Source organism: Heterodontus francisci, chromosome 9 (genome assembly GCF_036365525.1).
Source record: "Heterodontus francisci isolate sHetFra1 chromosome 9, sHetFra1.hap1, whole genome shotgun sequence".
In the NCBI taxonomy this organism is placed as follows: domain Eukaryota; kingdom Metazoa; phylum Chordata; class Chondrichthyes; order Heterodontiformes; family Heterodontidae; genus Heterodontus; species Heterodontus francisci.
The window spans coordinates 119861730-119888498 of NC_090379.1; the positions used below are offsets into that span (position 1 = coordinate 119861730).

The 26769-nt window shown below is 43.4% G+C and overlaps 1 protein-coding gene across 1 annotated transcript in view; it reads right to left on the reverse strand.

Annotated features, from left to right (window-relative positions):
• Window positions 1–22024, reverse strand: part of LOC137373527 (zinc finger protein 239-like) — an 87057-nt gene extending 65033 nt beyond the window's left edge. Inside the window, exon 1 of the mRNA XM_068038406.1 lies at window positions 21996–22024. The gene's annotated coding sequence lies outside the window, so the exon portion shown is untranslated. The remainder of the gene's footprint in view (window positions 1–21995) is intronic.
• Window positions 22025–26769: the final 4745 nt, after the last annotated feature.

Here is a 26769-nt window from a genome sequence, read left to right on the forward strand (position 1 = left end):
ACCTTCTGATTACAGACTGATACTCCATCCCCGACCCTCTGATTTCATACTGACACTCTAAACCCTACCATCTGATTTCATACTGATACTCTAAACCCTACACTCTGATTTCATACTGACACTCCATCCCCTACCCTCTGATTTCATACTGATACTCCATCCACTACCCTCTGATTTCATTTGATACTCCATCCCCAACCCTCTGATTTCATACTGAAACTCCATCCCCTACCCTCCGATTTCATACTGATACTCCATCCCCTGCCCTCTGATTTCATACTGACACTCCATCCCCTACCCTCTGATTTCATTTGATACTCTATCCCCAACCCTCCGATTATATTTGATACTCCATCCCATACCCTCTGATTTCATACTGTTACTCCATCCCCAACCCTCCAATTATAAATGATACTCCATCCCATACCCTCCGATTACATTAGATGCTGCATCCCATACCCTCTGATTTCATACTGATACTCCATCCCCTACCCTCTGATTACATTTGATACTCTATCCCCTACCCTCTGATTTCATACTGATACTCTATCCCCTACCCTCCGATTTCATACTGATACTCTAAACCCTACCTTCCAATTACATATTGATACTCCATCCCCTATCCGCCGATTTCATATTGATACTCTAAACCCTACACTCTGATTTCATACTGATACTCTATCCCCTACACTCCGATTTCATACTGAAACTCTGAACGCTACCTTCCGATTACATATTCATACTCCATCCCCTACCCTCTGATTTCATACTGATACTCCATCCCCGACCATCCGATTTCATATTGATACTCCATCCCCTACCCTCTGATTTCATACCGATACTCTAAACCCTACCTTCCGATTACATACTGATACTCTATCCCCTACACTCTGATTTCATACTGATACTCGCTACCCTGTTATTTCATACTGATACTCCATCCCCTACCATCCGATTTCATACTGATACTCTAAACCCTACCTTCCGATTACATATTGATACTCCATCCCCTACCCTCTGATTTCATACTGATACTCTATCCCCTACCCTCCGATTACATTTGATACTCTATCCCCTACCCTCTGATTTCATACTGATACTCCATCCCCTACCCTCTGATTTCATACTGATACTCCATCCCCTGCACTCCGATTTCATACTGATACTCTATCCCCTACACTCCGATTTCATACTGATACTCTAAACCCTACCTTCCGATTACATATTGATACCCCATCCCCTACCCTCCGATTTCATACTGACACTCCATCCCCTACCCTCTGATTTCATACTGATACTCCATCCACTACCCTCTGATTTCATTTGATACTCCATCCCCAACCCTCTGATTTCATACTGAAACTCCATCCCCTACCCTCCGATTTCATACTGATACTCCATCCCCTACCCTCCAATTACTTTTGATACTCCATCCGCTAACCTCTGATTTCATGCTGATACTCTATCCCCTACCCTCTGATTTCATACTGATACTCCATCCCCTACCCTCTGATTTCATACTGACACTCCATCCCCTCCCCTCTGATTTCATACTGATACTCCATCCACTACCCTCTGATTTCATTTGATACTCCATCCCCAACCCTCTGATTTCATACTGAAACTCCATCCCCTACCCTCCGATTTCATACTGAAACTCCATCCCCTACCCTCTGATTTCATTTGATACTCTAAACCCTACACTCTGATTTCATACTGATACTCTATCCCCTACCCTCCGATTTCATACTGATACTCTGAACCCGACCTTCCGATTACATACTGATACTCTATCCCCTACCCTCTGATTACATTTGATACCCCATCCCCTACCCTCCGATTTCATACTGACACTCCATCCCCTAGAGTCTGATTTCATACCGATACTCCATCCCCTACCCACCGATTTCATACTGATACTCTGTCCCCTAACCTCCAATTTCATACTGATACTCCAAACCATACCTTCCGATTACATATTGATACTCCATCACCTGCCCTCCGATTACATTTGATACTCCATCCCCTACCCTCTGATTTCATACTGATACTCGATTCCCTACCCTCCGATTATATTTGATACTCCATCCCATACCCTCTGATTTCATACTGATACTCCATCCCCTACCCTCTGATTTCATCCTGATACTCTATTCCCGACCCTCCGATTATATTTGATACTCCATCCCATACCCTCTGATTTCATACTGATACTCCATCCCATACCCTCTGATTTCATACTGTTACTCCATCCCCTACCCTCCAATTATAAATGATACTCCATCCCATACCCTCCGATTACATTAGATGCTGCATCCCATACCCTCTGATTTCATACTGATACTCCATCCCCTCCCCTCTGATTACATTTGATACTCTATCCCCTACCCTCTGATTTCATACTGATACTCTAGCCCTACCCTCCGATTTCATACTGATACTCTAAACCCTACCTTCCGATTACATATTGATACTCTAAACCCTACCTTCCGATTACATATTGATACTCCATCCACTATCCGCCGATTTCATACTGATACTCTAAACCCTGCACTCTGATTTCATACTGATACTCTATCCCATTCCCTCTGATTTCATACTGATACTCCATCCCCGACCCTCTGATTTCATACTGATACTCCATCCCCTACCCTCTGATTTCATACTGATACTCCATCCCCTACCCTCTGATTTCATACCGATACTCGATCACCTATCCACGGATTTCATACTGATACTCGCTACCCTACCCTGTTATTTCATACTGATACTCCATCCCCTACCATCCGATTTCATACTGATACTCTAAACCCTACCTTCCGATTACATATTGATACTCCATCCCCTACCCTCTGATTTCATACTGATACTCTATCCCCTACCCTCCGATTACATTTGATACTCTATCCCCTACCCTCTGATTTCATACTGATACTCCATTCCCTACCCTCTGATTTCATACTGATACTCCATCCCCGACCCGCCGATTTCATACTGATACTCCATCCCCTACCCTCTGATTTCATACCGAAACTCTATGCCCGAACCTGCAATTTCATTTTGAAACTCTATCCCCGACCCTCCGATTTCATACCGATACTCTAAACCCTACCTTCTGATTACAGACTGATACTCCATCCCCGACCCTCTGATTTCATACTGACACTCTAAACCCTACCATCTGATTTCATACTGATACTCTAAACCCTACACTCTGATTTCATACTGATACTCTATCCCCTACCCTCCGATTTCATACTGATACTCTGAACCCGACCTTCCGATTACATACTGATACTCTATCCCCTACCCTCTGATTACATTTGATACCCCATCCCCTACCCTCCGATTTCATACTGACACTCCATCCCCTACCCTCTGATTTCATACTGATACTCCATCCACTACCCTCTGATTTCATTTGATACTCCATCCCCAACCCTCTGATTTCATACTGAAACTCCATCCCCTACCCTCCGATTTCATACTGATACTCCATCCCCTGCCCTCTGATTTCATACTGACACTCCATCCCCTACCCTCTGATTTCATTTGATACTCTATCCCCAACCCTCTGATTTCATACTGAAACTCCATCCCCTACCCTCCGATTTCATACTGATACTCCATCCCCTACCCTCCAATTACTTTTGATACTCCATCCGCTAACCTCTGATTTCATGCTGATACTCTATCCCCTACCCTCCAATTTCATACTGACACTCCATCCCCTACCCTCTGATTTCATACTGATACTCCATCCCCTAGAGTCTGATTTCATACCGATACTCCATCCCCTACCCACCGATTTCATACTGATACTCTGTCCCCTAACCTCCGATTTCATACTGATACTCTAAACCATACCTTCCGATTACATATTGATACTCCATCACCTGCCCTCCGATTACATTTGATACTCCATCCCCTACCCTCTGATTTCATACTGATACTCTATTCCCTACCCTCCGATTATATTTGATACTCCATCCCATACCCTCTGATTTCATACTGATACTCCATCCCCTACCCTCTGATTTCATCCTGATACTCTATTCCCGACCCTCCGATTATATTTGATACTCCATCCCATACCCTCTGATTTCATACTGATACTCCATCCCATACCCTCTGATTTCATACTGTTAACTCCATCCCCTACCCTCTGATTACATTTGATACTCTATCCCCTACCCTCTGATTTCATACTGATACTCTATCCCCTACCCTCCGATTTCATACTGATACTCTAAACCCTACCTTCCGATTAAATATTGATACTCCATCCCCTATCCGCCGATTTCATACTGATACTCCATCCCCTACCCTCTGATTTCATACTGATACTCCATCCCCTACACTCTGATTTCATACCGATACTCGATCACCTACCCACGGATTTCATACTGATACTCTAAACCCTACCTTCCGATTACATATTGATACTCCATCCCCTATCCTCCGATTTCATACTGATACTCTAAACCCTACCTTCCGATTTCATACTGATACTCTAAACCCTACCTTCTGATTACATATTGATACTCTATCCCCTATCCTCTGATTTCATACTGATACTCTAACCCCTACCCTCCGATTTCAAACTAATACTCCATCCCCTACCCTCCAATTTCATACTGATACTCTAAACCCTACCTTCCGATTGCATATTGTTACGCTATCCCCTACCCTCTGATTTCATACTGATACTCTATCCCCTCCCCTCCGATTTCATACTGATACTCTAAACCCTACCTTCCGATTACACATTGATACTCCATCCCCTACCCTCTGATTTCATACTGATACTCTATCCCCTACCCTCCGATTACATTTGATACTCCATCCCCGACCCTCTGATTTCATACTGATATTCCATCCCCTACCCTCCGATTTCATACTGATACTCCATCCCCTACCCTCTGATTTCATACCGAAACTCTATGCCCGAACCTGCAATTTCATTTTGAAACTCTATCCCCGACCCTCCGATTTCATACCGATACTCTAAACCCTACCTTCTGATTACAGACTGATACTCCATCCCCGACCCTCTGATTTCATACTGACACTCTAAACCCTACCATCTGATTTCATACTGATACTCTAAACCCTACACTCTGATTTCATACTGATACTCTATCCCCTACCCTCCGATTTCATACTGATACTCTGAACCCGACCTTCCGATTACATACTGATACTCTATCCCCTACCCTCTGATTACATTTGATACCCCATCCCCTACCCTCCGATTTCATACTGACACTCCATCCCCTACCCTCTGATTTCATACTGATACTCCATCCACTACCCTCTGATTTCATTTGATACTCCATCCCCAACCCTCTGATTTCATACTGAAACTCCATCCCCTACCCTCCGATTTCATACTGATACTCCATCCCCTGCCCTCTGATTTCATACTGACACTCCATCCCCTACCCTCTGATTTCATTTGATACTCTATCCCCAACCCTCTGATTTCATACTGAAACTCCATCCCCTACCCTCTGATTTCATCCTGATACTCTATTCCCGACCCTCCGATTATATTTGATACTCCATCCCATACCCTCTGATTTCATACTGTTACTCCATCCCCAACCCTCCAATTATAAATGATACTCCATCCCATACCCTCCGATTACATTAGATGCTGCATCCCATACCCTCTGATTTCATACTGATACTCCATCCCCTACCCTCTGATTACATTTGATACTCTATCCCCTACCCTCTGATTTCATACTGATACTCTATCCCCTACCCTCCGATTTCATACTGATACTCTAAACCCTACCTTCCAATTACATATTGATACTCCATCCCCTATCCGCCGATTTCATACTGATACTCTATCCCCTTCCCTCTGATTTCATACTGATACTCCATCCCCTACCCTCTGATTTCATACTGATACTCCATTCCCTACCCTCTGATTTCATACTGATACTCCATCCCCTACCCTCTGATTTCATACCGATACTCGATCACCTACCCACGGATTTCATACTGATACTCTAAACCCTACCTTCCGATTACATATTGATACTCCATCCCCTATCCTCCGATTTCATACTGATACTCTAAACCCTACACTCTGATTTCATACTGATACTCTATCCCCTACACTCCGATTTCATACTGAAACTCTGAACGCTACCTTCCGATTACATATTCATACTCCATCCCCTACCCTCTGATTTCATACTGATACTCCATCCCCGACCATCCGATTTCATATTGATACTCCATCCCCTACCCTCTGATTTCATACCGATACTCTAAACCCTACACTCTGATTTCATACTGATACTCTAAACCCGACCTTCCGATTACATACTGATACTCTATCCCCTACACTCTGATTTCATACTGATACTCGCTACCCTGTTATTTCATACTGATACTCCATCCCCTACCATCCGATTTCATACTGATACTCTAAACCCTACCTTCCGATTACATATTGATACTCCATCCCCTACCCTCTGATTTCATACTGATACTCTATCCCCTACCCTCCGATTACATTTGATACTCTATCCCCTACCCTCTGATTTCATACTGATACTCCATCCCCTACCCTCTGATTTCATACTGATACTCCATCCCCTGCACTCCGATTTCATACTGATACTCTATCCCCTACACTCCGATTTCATACTGATACTCTAAACCCTACCTTCCGATTACATATTGATACCCCATCCCCTACCCTCCGATTTCATACTGACACTCCATCCCCTACCCTCTGATTTCATACTGATACTCCATCCACTACCCTCTGATTTCATTTGATACTCCATCCCCAACCCTCTGATTTCATACTGAAACTCCATCCCCTACCCTCCGATTTCATACTGATACTCCATCCCCTACCCTCCAATTACTTTTGATACTCCATCCGCTAACCTCTGATTTCATGCTGATACTCTATCCCCTACCCTCTGATTTCATACTGATACTCCATCCCCTACCCTCTGATTTCATACTGACACTCCATCCCCTACCCTCTGATTTCATACTGATACTCCATCCACTACCCTCTGATTTCATTTGATACTCCATCTCCAACCCTCTGATTTCATACTGAAACTCCATCCCCTACCCTCCGATTTCATACTGATACTCCATCCCCTGCCCTCTGATTTCATACTGACACTCCATCCCCTACCCTCTGATTTCATTTGATACTCTATCCCCAACCCTCTGATTTCATACTGAAACTCCATCCCCTACCCTCCGATTTCATACTGATACTCCATCCCCTACCCTCCAATTACTTTTGATACTCCATCCGCTAACCTCTGATTTCATGCTGATACTCTATCCCCTACCCTCCAATTTCCTACTGACACTCCATCCCCTAGAGTCTGATTTCATACCGATACTCCATCCCCTACCCACCGATTTCATACTGATACTCTGTCCCCTAACCTCCAATTTCATACTGATACTCCAAACCATACCTTCCGATTACATATTGATACTCCATCACCTGCCCTCCGATTACATTTGATACTCCATCCCCTACCCTCTGATTTCATACTGACACTCCATCCCCTACCCTCTGATTTCATACTGATACTCCATCCACTACCCTCTGATTTCATTTGATACTCCATCTCCAACCCTCTGATTTCATACTGAAACTCCATCCCCTACCCTCCGATTTCATACTGATACTCCATCCCCTGCCCTCTGATTTCATACTGACACTCCATCCCCTACCCTCTGATTTCATTTGATACTCTATCCCCAACCCTCTGATTTCATACTGAAACTCCATCCCCTACCCTCCGATTTCATACTGATACTCCATCCCCTACCCTCCAATTACTTTTGATACTCCATCCGCTAACCTCTGATTTCATGCTGATACTCTATCCCCTACCCTCCAATTTCCTACTGACACTCCATCCCCTACCCTCTGATTTCATACTGATACTCCATCCCCTACCCTCTGATTTCATACTGAAACTCCATCCCCTAGAGTCTGATTTCATACCGATACTCCATCCCCTACCCACCGATTTCATACTGATACTCTGTCCCCTAACCTCCGATTTCATACTGATACTCTAAACCATACCTTCCGATTACATATTGATACTCCATCACCTGCCCTCCGATTACATTTGATACTCCATCCCCTACCCTCTGATTTCATACTGATACTCTATTCCCTACCCTCCGATTATATTTGATACTCCATCCCATACCCTCTGATTTCATACTGATACTCCATCCCCTACCCTCTGATTTCATCCTGATACTCTATTCCCGACCCTCCGATTATATTTGATACTCCATCCCATACCCTCTGATTTCATACTGATACTCCATCCCATACCCTCTGATTTCATACTGTTAACTCCATCCCCTACCCTCTGATTACATTTGATACTCTATCCCCTACCCTCTGATTTCATACTGATACTCTATCCCCTACCCTCCGATTTCATACTGATACTCTAAACCCTACCTTCCGATTACATATTGATACTCCATCCCCTATCCGCCGATTTCATACTGATACTCTAAACCCTACACTCTGATTTCATACTGATACTCCATCCCCTACCCTCTGATTTCATACTGATACTCCATCCCCTACCCTCTGATTTCATACTGATACTCCATCCCCTACCCTCTGATTTCATACCGATACTCGATCACCTACCCACGGATTTCATACTGATACTCTAAACCCTACCTTCCGATTACATATTGATACTCCATCCCCTATCCTCCGATTTCATACTGATACTCTAAACCCTACACTCTGATTTCATACTGATACTCTATCCCCTACACTCCGATTTCATACTGAAACTCTGAACCTTACCTTCCGATTACATATTCATACTCCATCCCCTACCCTCTGATTTCATACTGATACTCCATCCCCTACCATCCGATTTCATATTGATACTCCATCCCCTACCCTCTGATTTCATACCGATACTCTAAACCCTACCTTCCGATTACATATTGATACTCCATCCCCTATCCTCCGATTTCATACTGATACTCTATCCCCTACCCTCCGATTTCATACTGATACTCTGAACCCGACCTTCCGATTACATACTGATACTCTATCCCCTACCCTCTGATTACATTTGATACCCCATCCCCTACCCTCCGATTTCATACTGACACTCCATCCCCTACCCTCTGATTTCATACTGAAACTCCATCCCCTAGAGTCTGATTTCATACCGATACTCCATCCCCTACCCACCGATTTCATACTGATACTCTGTCCCCTAACCTCCAATTTCATACTGATACTCCAAACCATACCTTCCGATTACATATTGATACTCCATCACCTGCCCTCCGATTACATTTGATACTCCATCCCCTACCCTCTGATTTCATACTGATACTCGATTCCCTACCCTCCGATTATATTTGATACTCCATCCCATACCCTCTGATTTCATACTGATACTCCATCCCCTACCCTCTGATTTCATCCTGATACTCTATTCCCGACCCTCCGATTATATTTGATACTCCATCCCATACCCTCTGATTTCATACTGATACTCCATCCCATACCCTCTGATTTCATACTGTTACTCCATCCCCTACCCTCCAATTATAAATGATACTCCATCCCATACCCTCCGATTACATTAGATGCTGCATCCCATACCCTCTGATTTCATACTGATACTCCATCCCCTCCCCTCTGATTACATTTGATACTCTATCCCCTACCCTCTGATTTCATACTGATACTCTATCCCCTACCCTCCGATTTCATACTGATACTCTAAACCCTACCTTCCGATTACATATTGATACTCCATCCACTATCCGCCGATTTCATACTGATACTCTAAACCCTGCACTCTGATTTCATACTGATACTCTATCCCCTACACTCCGATTTCATACTGAAACTCCATCCCCTACCCTCTGATTTCATACTGATACTCCATCCCCTACCCTCTGATTTCATACCGATACTCTAAACCCTACACTCTGATTTCATACTGATACTCTAAACCCTACCTTCCGATTACATACTGATACTCTATCCCCTACACTCTGATTTCATACTGATACTCGCTACCCTACCCTGTTATTTCATACTGATACTCCATCCCCTACCATCCGATTTCATACTGATACTCTAAACCCTACCTTCCGATTACATTTGATACTCTATCCCCAACCCTCTGATTTCATACTGATACTCCATTCCCTACCCTCTGATTTCATACTGATACTCCATCCCCTGCACTCCGATTACATTTGATACTCCATCCCCTACCCTCTGATTTCATACTGATACTCCATCCCCTACCCTCCGATTACATTTGATACTCCATCCCCTACCCTCCGATTTCATATTGATCATCTATCCCCTACCCTCCAATTTCATACTGATACTCCATCCCCTGCCCTCCGATTACATTTGATACTCCATCCCCTACCATCGGATTTCATACTGATACTCTGTCCCCTACCCTCCGATTTCATACTGACACTCCATCCCCTACCCTCTGATTTCATACTGATACTCCATCCCCTACCCTCTGATTTTATTTGCTACGCCATCCCCAACCCTCTGAATTCATACTGAAACTCCATCCCCTACCCTCCGATTTCATACTGATACTCCATCCCCTACCCTCTGATTTCATACTGATACGCTAAACCGTACCTTCCGATTACATATTGATACTCTATCCCCTACACTCTGATTTCATACTGTTACTCTATCCCCTACCCTCCGATTTCATACTGATACTCCATCCCCTACCCTCTGATTTCATACTGATACTCTACCCTACCATCCGATTACATATTGATACTCTATCCCCTACACTCTGATTTCATACTGATACTCTATCCCCTACCCTCTTATTTCATACTGAAACTCCATCCCCTACCATCCGATTTCATACTGATACTCCATCCCCGACCCTCTGATTTCATACCGATACTCTGTCACCTACCCACGGATTTCATACTGATACTCTAAACCCTACCTTCCGATTACATATTGATACTCCATCCCCTATCCTCCGATTTCATACTGATACTCTAAACCCTACACTCTGATTTCATACTGATACTCTATCCCCTACACTCCGATTTCATACTGATACTCTAAACCCTACCTTCCGATTACATATTGATACTCCATCCCCTACCCTCCGATTACATTTGATACTCTATCCCCTACCCTCTGATTTCATACTGATACTCCATCCCCTACCCTCCGATTACATTTGATACTCCATCCCCTACCCTCTGATTTCATACTGATACTCTATTCTCTACCCTCTGATTTCATACTGATACTCCATCCCCTACCATCCGATTTCATACTAATACTCCATCACCTACCCACGGATTTCATACTGACACTCCATCCCCTACCCTCTGATTTCATACTGATACTCCATCCCCTACCCTCTGATTTTATTTGATACTCCATCCCCAACCCTCTGAATTCATACTGAAACTCCATCCCCTACCCTCCGATTTCATACTGATACTCCATCCCCTACCCTCTGATTTCATACTGATACTCTAAACACTACCTTCCGATTACATATGGATACTCCATCCCCTATCCTCCGATTTCATACTGATACTCTAAACCCTACACTCTGATTTCATACTGATACTCTAAACACTACCTTCCGATTACATATTGATACTCTATCCCCTACACTCTGATTTCATACAGATACTCTATCCCCTACCCTCTTATTTGATACTGATAATCCATCCCCTACCCTCCAATTATAAATGATACTCCATCCCATACCCTCCGATTACATTTGATGCTGCATCCCATACCCTCTGATTTCATACTGATACTCCATCCCCTACCCTCTGATTACATTTGATACTCTATCCCCTACCCTCTGATTTAATACTGATACTCTATCCCCTACCCTCAGATTTCATACTGATACTCTAAACCCTACCTTCCGATTACATATTGATACTCCATCCCCTATCCGCCGATTTCATACTGATACTCTATCCCCTACCCTCTGATTTCATACTGATACTCCATCCCCTACCCTCTGATTTCATACCGATACTCGATCACCTACCCACGGATTTCATACTGATACTCTAAACCCTACCTTCCGATTACATATTGATACTCCATCCCCTATCCTCCGATTTCATACTGATACTCTAAAACCTACACTCTGATTTCATACTGATACTCTATCCCCTACACTCCGATTTCATACTGAAACTCTGAACCCTACCTTCCGATTACATATTCATACTCCATCCCCTACCCTCTGATTTCATACTGATACTCCATCCCCTACCATCCCATTTCATATTGACACTCCATCCCCTACCCTCTGATTTCATATTGATACTCCATCCCCTACACTCTGATTTCATACTGATACTCGAAACCCTACCTTCCGATTACATATTGATACTCTATCCCCTACCCTCTGATTTCATACTGATACTCTATCCCCTACCCTCCGATTACATTTGATACTCTATCCCCTACCCTCTGATTTCATATTGATACTCCATCCCCTACCCTCTGATTTCATACTGATACTCCATCCCCTACCCTCCAATTACATTTGATACTCCATCCCCTACCCTCTGATTTCATACTGATACTCCATCCCCTGCACTCCGATTTCATACTGATACTCTATCCCCTACACTCCGATTTCATACTGATACTCTAAACCCTACCTTCCGATTACATATTGATACTCCATCCCCTACCCTCTGATTTCATACTGATACTCTATCCCCTACCCTCCGATTACATTTGATACTGTATCCCCTACCCTCTGATTTCATACTGATACTCCATCCCCTACCCTCCGATTACATTTGATACTCCATCCCCTACCCTCTGATTTCATACTGATACTCCATTCCCTACCCTCTGATTTCATGCTGATACTCCATCCCCTACCCTCTGATTTCATATTGATCATCTATCCCCTACCCTTCAATTTCATACTGATACTCCATCCCCTGCCCTCCGATTACATTTGATACTCCATCCCCTACCATCGGATTTCATACTGATACTCTATCCCCTACCCTCCGATTTCATACTGACACTCCATCCCCTACCCTCTGATTTCATACTGATACTCCATCCCCTACCCTCTGATTTTATTTGATACTCCATCCCCAACCCTCTGAATTCATACTGAAACTCCATCCCCTACCCTCCGATTTCATACTGATACTCCATCCCCTACCCTCTGATTTCATACTGATACGCTAAACCCTACCTTCTGATTACATATTGATACTCTATCCCCTACACTCTGATTTCATACTGTTACTCTATCCCCTACCCTCCGATTTCATACTGATACTCCATCCCCTACCCTCTTATTTCATACTGAAACTCCATCCCCTACCATCCGATTTCATACTGATACTCCATCCCCTACCCTCTGATTTCATACTGATACTCCATCCCCTACCCTCTGATTTCATACCGATACTCTGTCACCTACCCACGGATTTCATACTGATACTCTAAACCCTACCTTCCGATTACATATTGATACTCCATCCCCTATCCTCCGATTTCATACTGATACTCAAAACCCTACACTCCGATTTCATACTGATACTCTAAACCCTACCTTCCGATTACATATTGATACTCCATCCCCTACCCTCTGATATCATACTGATACTCTATCCCCTACCCTCCGATTACATTTGATACTCCATCCCCTACCCTCTGATTTCATACTGATACTCCATCCCCTACCCTCCGATTACATTTGATACTCCATCCCCTACCCTCTGATTTCATACTGATACTCTATTCCCTACCCTCTGATTTCATACTGATAGTCCATCCCCTCCCCTCTGATTTCATGCTGATACTCCATCCCCTACCCTCTGATTTCATATTGATCATCTATCCGCTACCCTCCAATTTCATACTGATACTCCATCCCCTGCCCTCCGATTACATTTGATACTCCATCCCCTACCATCGGATTTCATACTGATATTCTATCCCCTACCCTCCGATTTCATTCTGATACTCTAAACCCTACCTTCCGATTACATATTGATACTCTATCCCCTACACTCTGATTGCATACTGATACTCTATCCCCTACCCTCCGATTTCATACTTATACTGTAAACCCTACCTTCCGATTACATGCTGATACTCTATCCCCTACCCTCTGATTATATTTGATACTCCATCCCATACCCTCTGATTTCATACTGTTACACTACCCACTACCCTCCGATTACATTTGATACCCCATCCCCTACCCTCTGATTTCACACTGATACTCTAACCCCTACCCGATTACATTTGAAACTCCATCCCCTACCCTCCGATTTCATACTGATACTCCATCCCCTACTCTCTGATTTCATACTGATACGCTAAACCCTACCTTCCGATTACATACTGATACTCCATCCCCTACCCTCTGATTTCATACTGATACTCTGTACCCTACCTTCTGATTACATATTGATACTCCATCCCCTATCCTCTGATTTCATACTGATACTCTAAACCCTACACTCTGATTTCATACTGATACTCTATCCCCTACACTCCGATTTCATACTGATACTCTAAACCCTACCTTCCGATTACATATTGATACTCCATCCCCTACCCTCTGATTTCATACTGATACTCTATCCCCTACCCTCCGATTACATTTGATACTCTATCCCCTACCCTCTGATTTCATACTGATACTCCATCCCCTACCCTCCGATTTCATACTGATACTCCATCCCCTCCCCTCTGATTTCATGCTGATAGTCCATCCCCTACCCTCCGATTTCATACTGATACTCTATCCCCTCCCCTCTGATTTCATGCTGATACTCCATCCCCTACCCTCTGATTTCATATTGATCATCTATCCGCTACCCTCCAATTTCATACTGATACTCCATCCCCTGCCCTCCGATTACATTTGATACTCCATCCCCTACCATCGGATTTCATACTGATATTCTATCCCCGACCCTCCGATTTCATACTGACACTCCATCCACTACCCTCTGATTTTATTTGATACTTCATCCCCAACCCTCTGAATTCATACTGAAACTCCATCCCCTACCCTCTGATTTCATACTGATACTCCATCCCCTACCCTCTGATTTCTTACCGATACTCTGTCACCTACCCACGGATTTCATACTGATACTCTAAACCCTACCTTCCGATTACATATTGATACTCCATCCACTATCCTCCAATTTCATACTGATACTCCATCCCCTACACTCAGATTTCATTCTGATACTCTATACCCTACCTTCCGATTACATATTGATACTCTATCCCCTACCCTCCGATTACATTTGATACTCCATCCCCTACCCTCTGATTTCATACTGATACTCCATTCCCTACCCTCTGATTTCATACTGATAGTCCATACCCTACCCTCCGATTTCATACTGATACTCTATCCCCTACCCTCTGATTTCATCCTGATCATCTATCCCCTACCCTCTGATTTCATACTGATACTCCATCCACTACCCTCTGATTTCATACCGATACTCTAAACCCTACCTTCCGATTACATATTGATTCTCTATCCCCTACACTCTGATTGCATACTGATACTCTATCCCCTACCCTCCGATTTCATACTTATACTGTAAACCCTACCTTCCGATTTCATACTGTTACACTACCCACTACCCTCCGATTACATTTGATACCCCATCCCCTACCCTCTGATTTCACACTGATACTCTCACCCCTACCCTCCGATTACATTTGAAACTCCATCCCCTACCCTCCGATTTCATACTGATACTCGATCCCCTACCCTCCGATTTCATACTGACACTCCATCCCCTACCCTCTGATTTCATACTGATACTCCATCCACTACCCTCTGATTTCATTTGATACTCCATCCCCAACCCTCTGATTTCATACTGATACTCCATCCACTACCCTCCGATTTCATACTGATACTCCATCCCCTACCCTCCATTTACATTTGATACTCCATCCACTACCCTCTGATTTCATGCTGATACTCTATCCCTACCCTCCAATTTCATACTGACACTCCATCCCCTACCCTCCGATTTCATTTGATACTCCATCCCCTACCCACCGATTTCATACTGAAACTCCATCCCCTACCCTCCGATTTCATACTGATACTCCATCCCCTACCCTCCGATTTCATACTGATACTCTATCCCCTACCCTCTGATTTCATACTGATACTCTATCCCCTACACTCTGATTTCATACTGATACTCTATCCCCAACCCTCCAATTTCATACTGATACTCTAAACCCTACCCTCCGATTTCATACTGTTACTCTATCCCCTACCCTCCGATTTCATACTGACACTCCATCCCCTACCCTCTGATTTCATACTGATACTCCATCCACTACCCTCTGATTTCATTTGATACTCCATCCCCAACCCTCTGATTTCATACTGATACTCCATCCCCTACCCTCCAATTTCATACTGACACTCCATCCCCTACCCTCTGATTTCATACTGATACTGTATTCCCTACCCTCTGATTTCATACTGATAGTCCATCCCCTACCCTCCGATTTCATACTGATACTCCATCCCCTACCCTCCGATTACATTTGATACTCCATCCCCTACCCTCTGATTTCATGCTGATACTCCATCCCCTACCCTCCGATTTCATATTGATCATCTATCCCCTGCCCTCCAATTTCATACTGACACTCCATCCCCTACCCTCCGATTTCATATTCATCATCTATCCCCTACCCTCCAATTTCATACTGATACTCTCTTCCCTACCCTCTGATTTCATACTGATAGTCCATCCCCTACCCTCCGATTTCATACTGATACTCTATCCCCTACCCTCTGATTTCATGCTGATACTCCATCCCCTACCCTCCGATTTCATATTGATCATCTATCCCCTACCCTCCAATTTCATACTGATAGTCCATCCCCTGCCCTCCGATTACATTTGATTCTCCATCCCCTACCATCGGATTTCATACTGATACTCTGTCCCCTACCCTCCGATTTCATACTGACACTCCATCCCCTCCCCTCTGATTTCATACCGATACTGTAAACCCTACCTTCCGATTTCATGCTGATGCTCTATCCCCTACCCTCTGATTTCACACTGATACTCTATCCCCTACCTTCCGATTACATTTGAAACTCCATCCCCTACCCTCCGATTTCATACTGATACTCCATCCCCAACCCTCTGATTTCATACTGAAACTCCATCCCCTGCCCTCTGATTTCATACTGATACTCCATCCCCTATCCTCCAATTACATTTGATACTCCATCCACTACCCTCTGATTTCATGCTGATACTCTATCCCCTACCCTCCAATTTCATACTGACACTCCATCCCCTACCCTCCGATTTCATTTGATACTCCATCCCCTACCCACCGATTTCATACTGAAACGCCATCCCCTACCCTCCGATTTCATACTGATACTCTAAACCATACCTTCCGATTACGTACTGATACTCCATCCCCGACCCTCTGATTACATACAGATACTCTAAACCTAACCCTCTGATTTCATACTGATACGCTATCCCCTACCCTCCTATTTCATACTGATACTCGATCCCCTACACTCTGATTTCATACTGATACTCTATCCCCTACCCTCCAATTTCATACTGATACTCTAAACCCTACCTTCCGATTTCATACTGTTACTCTATCCCCTACCCTCCGATTACATTTGATACTCCATCCCCTACCCTCTGATTTCATGCTGATACTCCATCCCCTACCCTCCGATTTCATATTGATCATCTATCCCCTACCCTCCAATTTCATACTGACACTACATCCCCTACCCTCTGATTTCATACTGATACTCCATCCGCTGCCCTCCGATTACATTTGATACTCCATCCCCTACCATCCGATTTCATACTGATACTCTGTCCCCGACCCTCCGATTTCATACTGACACTCCATCTACCCTCTGATTTTATTTGATACTCCATCCCCAACCCTCTGAATTCATACTGAAACTCCATCTCCTACCCTCTGATTTCATACTGATACTCTAAACCCTACCCTCTGATTTCATACTGATATGCTATCCCCTACACTCTGATTTCATACTGATACTCTAAACCCTACCTTCCGATTACATATTGATACTCTATCCCCTTCACTCCGATTTCACACTGATACTCTATCCCCTAGCCTCCGATTACATTTGATACTCCTTCCCATACCCTCTGATTTCGTACTGTTACACTACCCACTACCCTCAGATTACATTTGATACCCCATCCCCGACCCTCCGATTTCAAACTGATACTCGATCCGCTACCCTCCGATTTCATACTGACACTCCATCCCCTACCCTCTGATTTCATACTGATACTCCATCCACCAACCTCTGATTTCATACTGACACTCCATCCCCTACCCTCTGATTTCATTTGATACTCCATCCCCAACCCTCCGATTTCATCCTGAAACTCCATCCCCTACCCTCCGATTTCATACTGACACTCCATCCCCTACCCTCTGATTTCATACTGATACTCCATCCACCAACCTCTGATTTCATACTGACACTCCATCCCCTACCCTCTGATTTCATTTGATACTCCATCCCCAACCCTCCGATTTCATCCTGAAACTCCATCCCCTACCCTCCGATTTCATACTGACACTCCATCCCCTACCCTCTGATTTCATTTGATACTCCATCCCCAACCCTCCGATTTCATCCTGAAACTCCATCCCCTACCCTCCGATTTCATACTGATACTCCATCCCCTACCCTCTGATTTCATACTGATACTCCATCCACCAACCTCTGATTTTATACTGACACTCCATCCCCTACCCTCTGATTTCATACTGACACACCATCCCCTACCCTCTGATTTCATTTGATACTCCATCCCCAACCCTCCGATTTCATCCTGAAACTCCATCCCCTACCCTCCGATTTCATACTGATACTCCATCCCCTGCCCTCTGATTTCATACTGATACTCCATCCCCTACCCTCCAATTACATTTGATACTCCATCCACTACCCTCTGATTTCATGCTGATTCTCTATCCCCTACCCTCCAATTTCATACTGACACTCCATCCCCTACCCTCTGATTTCATACTGATACTCCATCCCCTACCCTCCGATTTCATACTGAAACTCCATCCCCTTCCCTCTGAGTTCATACCGATACTCTATCACCTACCCACCGATTTCATACTGATACTCCATCCCCTACCCTCCAATTACATTTGATACTCCATCCACTACCCTCTGATTTCATGCTGATTCTCTATCCCCTACCCTCCAATTTCATACTGACACTCCATCCCCTACCCTCTGATTTCATACTGATACTCCATCCCCTACCCTCCGATTTCATACTGAAACTCCATCCCCTTCCCTCTGAGTTCATACCGATACTCTATCACCTACCCACCGATTTCATACTGATACTCTATCCCCTACCCTCCGATTTCATACTGATACTCTAAAACCTACCTTCCGATTCCATACTGATACTCCATCCCCGACCCTCCGATTTCATACTGATACTCTAAACCCTACCTTCCGATTACATATTGATACTCTATCCCCTACCCTCCGATTATATTTGTTACTCCATCCCATACCCTCTGATTTCATACTGTTACTCTATCCCCTATCCTCCGATTACATTTGATACTCCATCCCCTACCCTCTGATTTCACACTGATACTCTACCCCCTACCCTCCGATTACATTTGATACTCCATCATCTTCCCTCTGATTTCATACTGATACTCCATTCCCTACCCTCCAATTACATACTGATACTCCATCCCCTAGCCTCCGATTACCGATTGATCCTCCATCCCATGTACTCCGATTTCATACTGATACTCTATCCCCTACCCTCCGATTTCATACTGATACTCCATCCCCTACCCTCCGATTACATTTTATACTCCATCCCCTAGCCTCCGATTACCTATTGATCCTCCATCCCCTGTACTCCGATTTCATACTGATACTCTATCCCCCACCCTCCGATTTCATATTGATAATCTATCCCCGACCCTCCGATTTCATACAGATACTCCATCCCCGACCCTCTGCTTTCATACTGATACTCCATCCCCTACGCTCCGATTTCATATTGATAATCCATCCCCTACCCTCCGATTTGATACTGATGCTCCATCCCTTACACTCCGATTACATTTGATACTCCATCCCCAACCCTCTTATTTCAAGCTGATACTCTATCCCCTACGCTCTAATTTCATATTGATACACCATCCCGACCCTCTGATTTCATACTGATACTCCATCCCCAAACCTCTGATCCTCTCTGATACATATTGAGTGATCCTGATCCTCTCTGATACATATTGAGTGATCCTTATCCTCTCTGATACATATTGAGTGATCCTTATCCGCTCTGATACATCCTGAGTGATGCTTATCCTCTCTGATACATATTGAGTGATCCTTGCCCTCTCTGATACATATTGACATATTGAGTGATCCTTATCCTTGCTGATACATATTGAGAGATCCTTATCCTTGCTGATACATATTGAGTGATCCTTATCCTCTCTGATACATATTGAGTGATCCTTATCCTCTCTGATTCATATTGAGTGATCCTTATCCTCTCTGATTCATATTGAGTGATCCTTATCCTCTCTGATTCATATTGAGTGATCCTTATCTCTCTGATTCATATTGAGTGATCCTTATCCTCTCTGATTCATATTGAGTGATCCTTATCCTCTCTGATTCATATTGAGTGATCCTTATCCTCTCTGATACATATTGAGTGATCCTTATCCTCTCTGATACATATTCAGTGATCCTTATCCTCTCTGATACATATTCAGTGATCCTTATCATCTCTGATACATATTGAGTGATCCTTATTCTCTCTGATACATATTGAGTGATCCTTATTCTCTCTGATACATATTGAGTGATCCTTATTCTCTCTGATACATATTGAGTGATCCTTATCCTCTCTGATACATATTGAGTGATCCTTATCCTCTCTGATACATATTCAGTGATCCTTATCCTCTCTGATACATATTCAGTGATCCTTATCCTCTCTGATACATATTCAGTGATCCTTATCCTCTCTGATACATATTCAGTGATCCTTATCCTCTCTGATACATATTGAGTGATCCTTATTCTCTGATACATATTGAGTGATGCTTATCCTCTCTGATACATATTGAGTGATGCTTATCCTCTCTGATACATATTGAGTGATCCTTATTCTCTCTGATACATATTGAGTGATCCTTATTCTCTCTGATACATCCTGAGTGATCCTTATCCTCTCTGATACATATTGAGTGATGCTTACCCTCTCTGATACATATTGAGTGATCCTTATCCTCTCTGATACATCCTGAGTGATGCTTATCCTCTCTGATACATATTGAGTGAGCCTTTCCTCTCTGATACATATTGAGTGAGCCTTTCCTCTCCGATACATATTGAGTGAGCCTTTCCTCTCTGATACATATTGAGTGAGCCTTTCCTCTCTGATACATACTGAGTGAGCCTTTCCTCTCTGATACATACTGAGTGAGCCTTTCCTCTCTGATACATATTGAGTGATCCTTATCCTCTCTGATACATCCTGAGTGTTCCTTAGAATCCCCAATACATCTAGAGCGTTCCATATACTCTGATACATTCCGAGTGTTCCTTATTGTCTCTGATACATCATGAACATTTTTTATCCGCTCTGATACATCCTGAGTGATCTTTATCCTCTCTGAAACATATTGAGTGATCCTTTCCTCTCTGATACATATTGAGTGAACCTTTCCTCTCTGATTCATATTGAGTGATCCTTATCCTCTCTGATACATTCGAAGTGATCATTACAGTCTCTGATACGTCCTGAGTGATGCCTAGATTCCCCAATACATCTGGAGTGTTCCATATACTCACTGATACATTCCGAGTGTTCCTTATTCTCTCTGATACATCCTGAGAGATCCTTCTCCTCTCTGATACATCCTGAATGAGCTTTATCCTCTCTGATACATCCTGAGGATTCTTTATGCTCTGTGATACATCCTGAGAATTCCTTATCCACTGATATGTCCTGAACATTCATTATCATCTCTCATACATTCTGCGTGCTCTAATGCTCTCTGATACATCCTGAGTGTTACTGATCCTCTCTGCTACATCCTGAGTGTTGTTCTTCTGTTTGATACATCCTGAGTAATCCTTATACTGTCAGATACATTGTGAGTGATCCTCATGCTCTCTGATACCTCCAGAGTATTCTTTATCGCCTGTGATACATCCTGTGTGATCCTGAAAAATAAAAGCAAAATGCTGCAGATGCTGGAAATCTGAAATAAAAACAAGAAATGCTGAAACCACTCAGCAGGTCTGGCAAAATCTGTGGAAAGAGAAGCAGCGTTAACGTTTCGGGTCAGTGAAACCTTCTTCGGAACTTCCGAGTGATCCTAATCCTCTCTGATACATCCTGAGTGATCCTTATCCTCTCTGATACATCCTGAGTGATCCTAATCCGCTCGGACACTTCCTGAGTGATCCTTATGGTCTCTGATACATCCTGAGTGTTGCTTATGCTTACAGATAAACCTCAATCATTCTTTATCCTCTCTGATACATCCTGAGTGATCCTTATCCCATCTGTATCGGAGAGAAGAATGATTTCTCAGGATGTATCAGAGGGTATAAGCATCACTCAGGATGTATCAGTGAGGTTAAGGATCACTCAGGATGTATCAATGAGGATACGGATGACTCAGGATGTGTCAGAGTAAATTAGCATCACATCTGAAGTATCCGAATAATCCTGAGTGATGCTTATACTCTCGGATACTTCGGAAATTATGCTAATCCACTCTGACACATCCTGAGTCATCCGTGTCCTTGCTGTTACATCCTCAGTGATGCTTATACTCTCGGAGAGGAGAAGGAATGCTCAGGAAGTATCAGAGAGGATGAGAAAAGGTCAGGACGCAGCAGAGAGGGAAAGGGTGACTCAGGATGTGTAAAAGAGGAGAACAAACTCTCAGGATGTATCAGAAAGGATAAGGATCACTTGCAATGTATCAGAGTGGATAAGGATCACTCAGGATGTATCAGAGTGGATAAGGATCACTCAGGATGTATCAGAGAGGATCAGGATCACTCAGGATGTATCAGAGTGGATAAGGATAACTCTGGATGTATCAGAGTGGATAAGGATCACTCAGGATGTATCAGAGAGGATAAGGATCATTCAGGATGTATCAGAGTGGATAAGGATAACTCTGGATGTATCAGAGTGGATCAGGATCACTCAGGATGTATCAGAGAGGATCAGGATCACTCAGGATGTATCAGAGAGGATCAGGATCACTCAGGATGTATCGGGGAGGATAAGGAACAGTCAGGATGTATCAGAGAGGATAAGGATAAATCCGAATGTACCAGACGGATAAGGATCACTCAGGATGTATCAGACAGGATAAGGATCACTCAGGATGTATCAACGAGTATAAGGATCACTCAGGATGTATCAGAGAGGATAAGGATAACTCAGGATGTATCAGAGAGGATAAGGATAACTCAGGATGTATCAGAGCGGATGAGGAACACTCAGGATGTCTCAGAGGATAAATAACACTCAGAATGTATCAGATAGGATAAGGATCACTCTGGATGTATCAGAAAGAATAAGGATCGCTCAAGATGTATCAGAGAGGATAAGGATCTCTCAGGATGTATGAGAGAGGATAAGGATCACTCAGGATGTATCAGAGAGGATAAGGATCACTCAGGATGCATCAGAAAGGATAAGGATCACTCAGGATGTATCGGAGAGGATAAGGATCACGCAGGATGTATCAGAAAGCATAAGGAACACTCAGGATGTATCAGAGCGGATGAGCAACACTCAGGATGTATCACAGAGGATAAGGATCACTCAATATGTATCAGAGCGGATAAGGAACACTCAGGATGTGTCAAAGGGGATAAGGATCACTCAGGATGTATCGGAAAGCATAAGGATCACTCTGGATGTATCAGAGTGGGTAAGGATCGCTCAAGATGTATCAGAGAGGATAAGGATCACTCAGGATGTATCAGAGAGGATAAGGATCACTCAGGATGTATCAGAGAGGATAAGGATCACTCAGGATGCATCAGAAAGGATAAGGAAAACTCAGGATGTATCGGAGAGGATAAGGATCACGCAGGATGTATCAGAAAGCATAAGGAACACTCAGGATGTGTCAAAGAGGATAGGGATCACTCAGGATGTATCAGAGAGGATAAGGATCACTCAGGATGTATCAGAGCGGATGAGCAACACTCAGGATGTATCACAGAGGATAAGGATCACTCAATATGTATCAGAGCGGATAAGGAACACTCAGGATGTGTCAAAGGGGATAAGGATCACTCAGGATGTATCGGAAAGCAAAAGGATCACTCTGGATGTATCAGAGTGGGTAAGGATCACTCAGGATGTATCAGAGAGCATAAGGATCACTCAATATGTATCAGAGAGGATAAGGATCACTCAGGATGTATCAGAGCGGATAAGCATCACTCAGGATGTATCGGTCAGGATAAGGAACACTCACGATGTATCAGAAAGGATAAGGATCACTCAGGATGTATCCGAGTGGATAAGGATCACGCAGGATGTATCCGAGTGGATAAGGAACACTCAGGATGTATCCGAGTGGATAAAGAACACTCAGGATGTATCAGATAGGATAAGGATCACTCAAAATGTATCAGAGAGGAAAAGGATCAATCAGGATGTATCAGAAAGCATAAGGACCACTCAGGATGTATCAGAGAGGATAAGGATAACTCAGGATGTATCAGAGCGGATAAGGATAACTCAGGATGTATCAGAGAGGATAAGGATCACTCAGGATGTATGAGAGAGGATAAGGATCACTCAGGATGTATCAGAGAGGATAAGGATCACTCAGGATGTATCAGAGAGGATAAGGATCACTCAGGATGCATCAGAAAGGATAAGGATCACTCAGGATGTATCAGAGAGGATAAGGATCACGCAGGATGTATCAGAAAGCATAAGGAACACTCAGGATGTGTCAAAGAGGATAAGGATCACTCAGGATGTATCAGAGAGGATAAGGATCACTCAGGATGTATCAGAGCGGATGAGCAACACTCAGGATGTATCACAGAGGATAAGGATCACTCAATATGTATCAGAGCGGATAAGGAACACTCAGGATGTGTCAAAGGGGATAAGGATCACTCAGGATGTATCGGAAAGCATAAGGATCACTCTGGATGTATCAGAGTGGGTAAGGATCACTCAGGATGTATCAGAGAGCATAAGGATCACTCAATATGTATCAGAGAGGATAAGGATCACTCAATATGTATCAGAGCGGATAAGCATCACTCAGGATGTATCGGTCAGGATAAGGAACACTCACGATGTATCAGAAAGGATAAGGATCACTCAGGATGTATCCGAGTGGATAAAGAACACTCAGGATGTATCAGACAGGATAAGGATCACTCAGGATGTATCAGATAGGATAAGGATCACTCAAAATGTATCAGAGAGGAAAAGGATCAATCAGGATGTATCAGAAAGCATAAGGACCACTCAGGATGTATCAGAGAGGATAAGGATCACTCAGGAAGTATCAGAGTGGAAAAGGATCACTCAGGATGTATCAGATAGGATAAGGATCACTCAAAATGTATCAGAGAGGAAAAGGATCAATCAGGATGTATCAGAAAGCATAAGGACCACTCAGGATGTATCAGAGAGGATAATGATCATTCAGTATGTATCAAAGAGGATAAGGATCACTCAGGATGTATCAGAAAGGATAAGGATCATTCTGGATGTATCAGAGTGTATAGGGATCACTCAGGATGTATCAGAGAGGATAAGGATCATTCAGGATGTATCAGAGTGGATAATGATCATTCAGTATGTATCAAAGAGGATAAGGATCACTCAGAATGTATCAGAGAGGATAGGGATCAGTCAATATGTATCAGAGCGGATAAGGATCTCTCAGGATGCATCAGAGAGGATAAGGATCACTCAATATGTATCAGAGCGGATAAGGTATACTCAGGATGTATCAGAGAATATAAGGATCACTCAGAATGTATCAGAGAGGATAGGGATCACTCGATATGTATCAGAGCGGATAAGGATCTCTCAGGATGTATCAGAGAGGATAAGGAACACTCAGGAACTTTAAAGAGGATAAGGATCACTCAGAATGTATCAGAGAGGATAAGGATCACTCAGGATGTCTCTAAGAGGATAAGGATCACTCAGGATGTCTCAAAGAGGATAAGGATCACTCAGGATGTATCAGAGAGAATAAGGATAACTCAGGATCTATCAGAGCGGTTGAGGAACACTCAGGATGTATCACAGAGGATAAGGATCACTCAATATGTATCAGAGCGGATAAGGAACACTCAGGATGTGTCAAAGGGGATAAGGATCACTCAGGATGTATCGGAAAGCATAAGGATCACTCTGGATGTATCAGAGTGGGTAAGGATCACTCAGGATGTATCAGAGAGCATAAGGATCACTCAATATGTATCAGAGAGGATAAGGATCACTCAATATGTATCAGAGCGGATAAGCATCACTCAGGATGTATCGGTCAGGATAAGGAACACTCACGATGTATCAGAAAGGATAAGGATCACTCAGGATGTATCC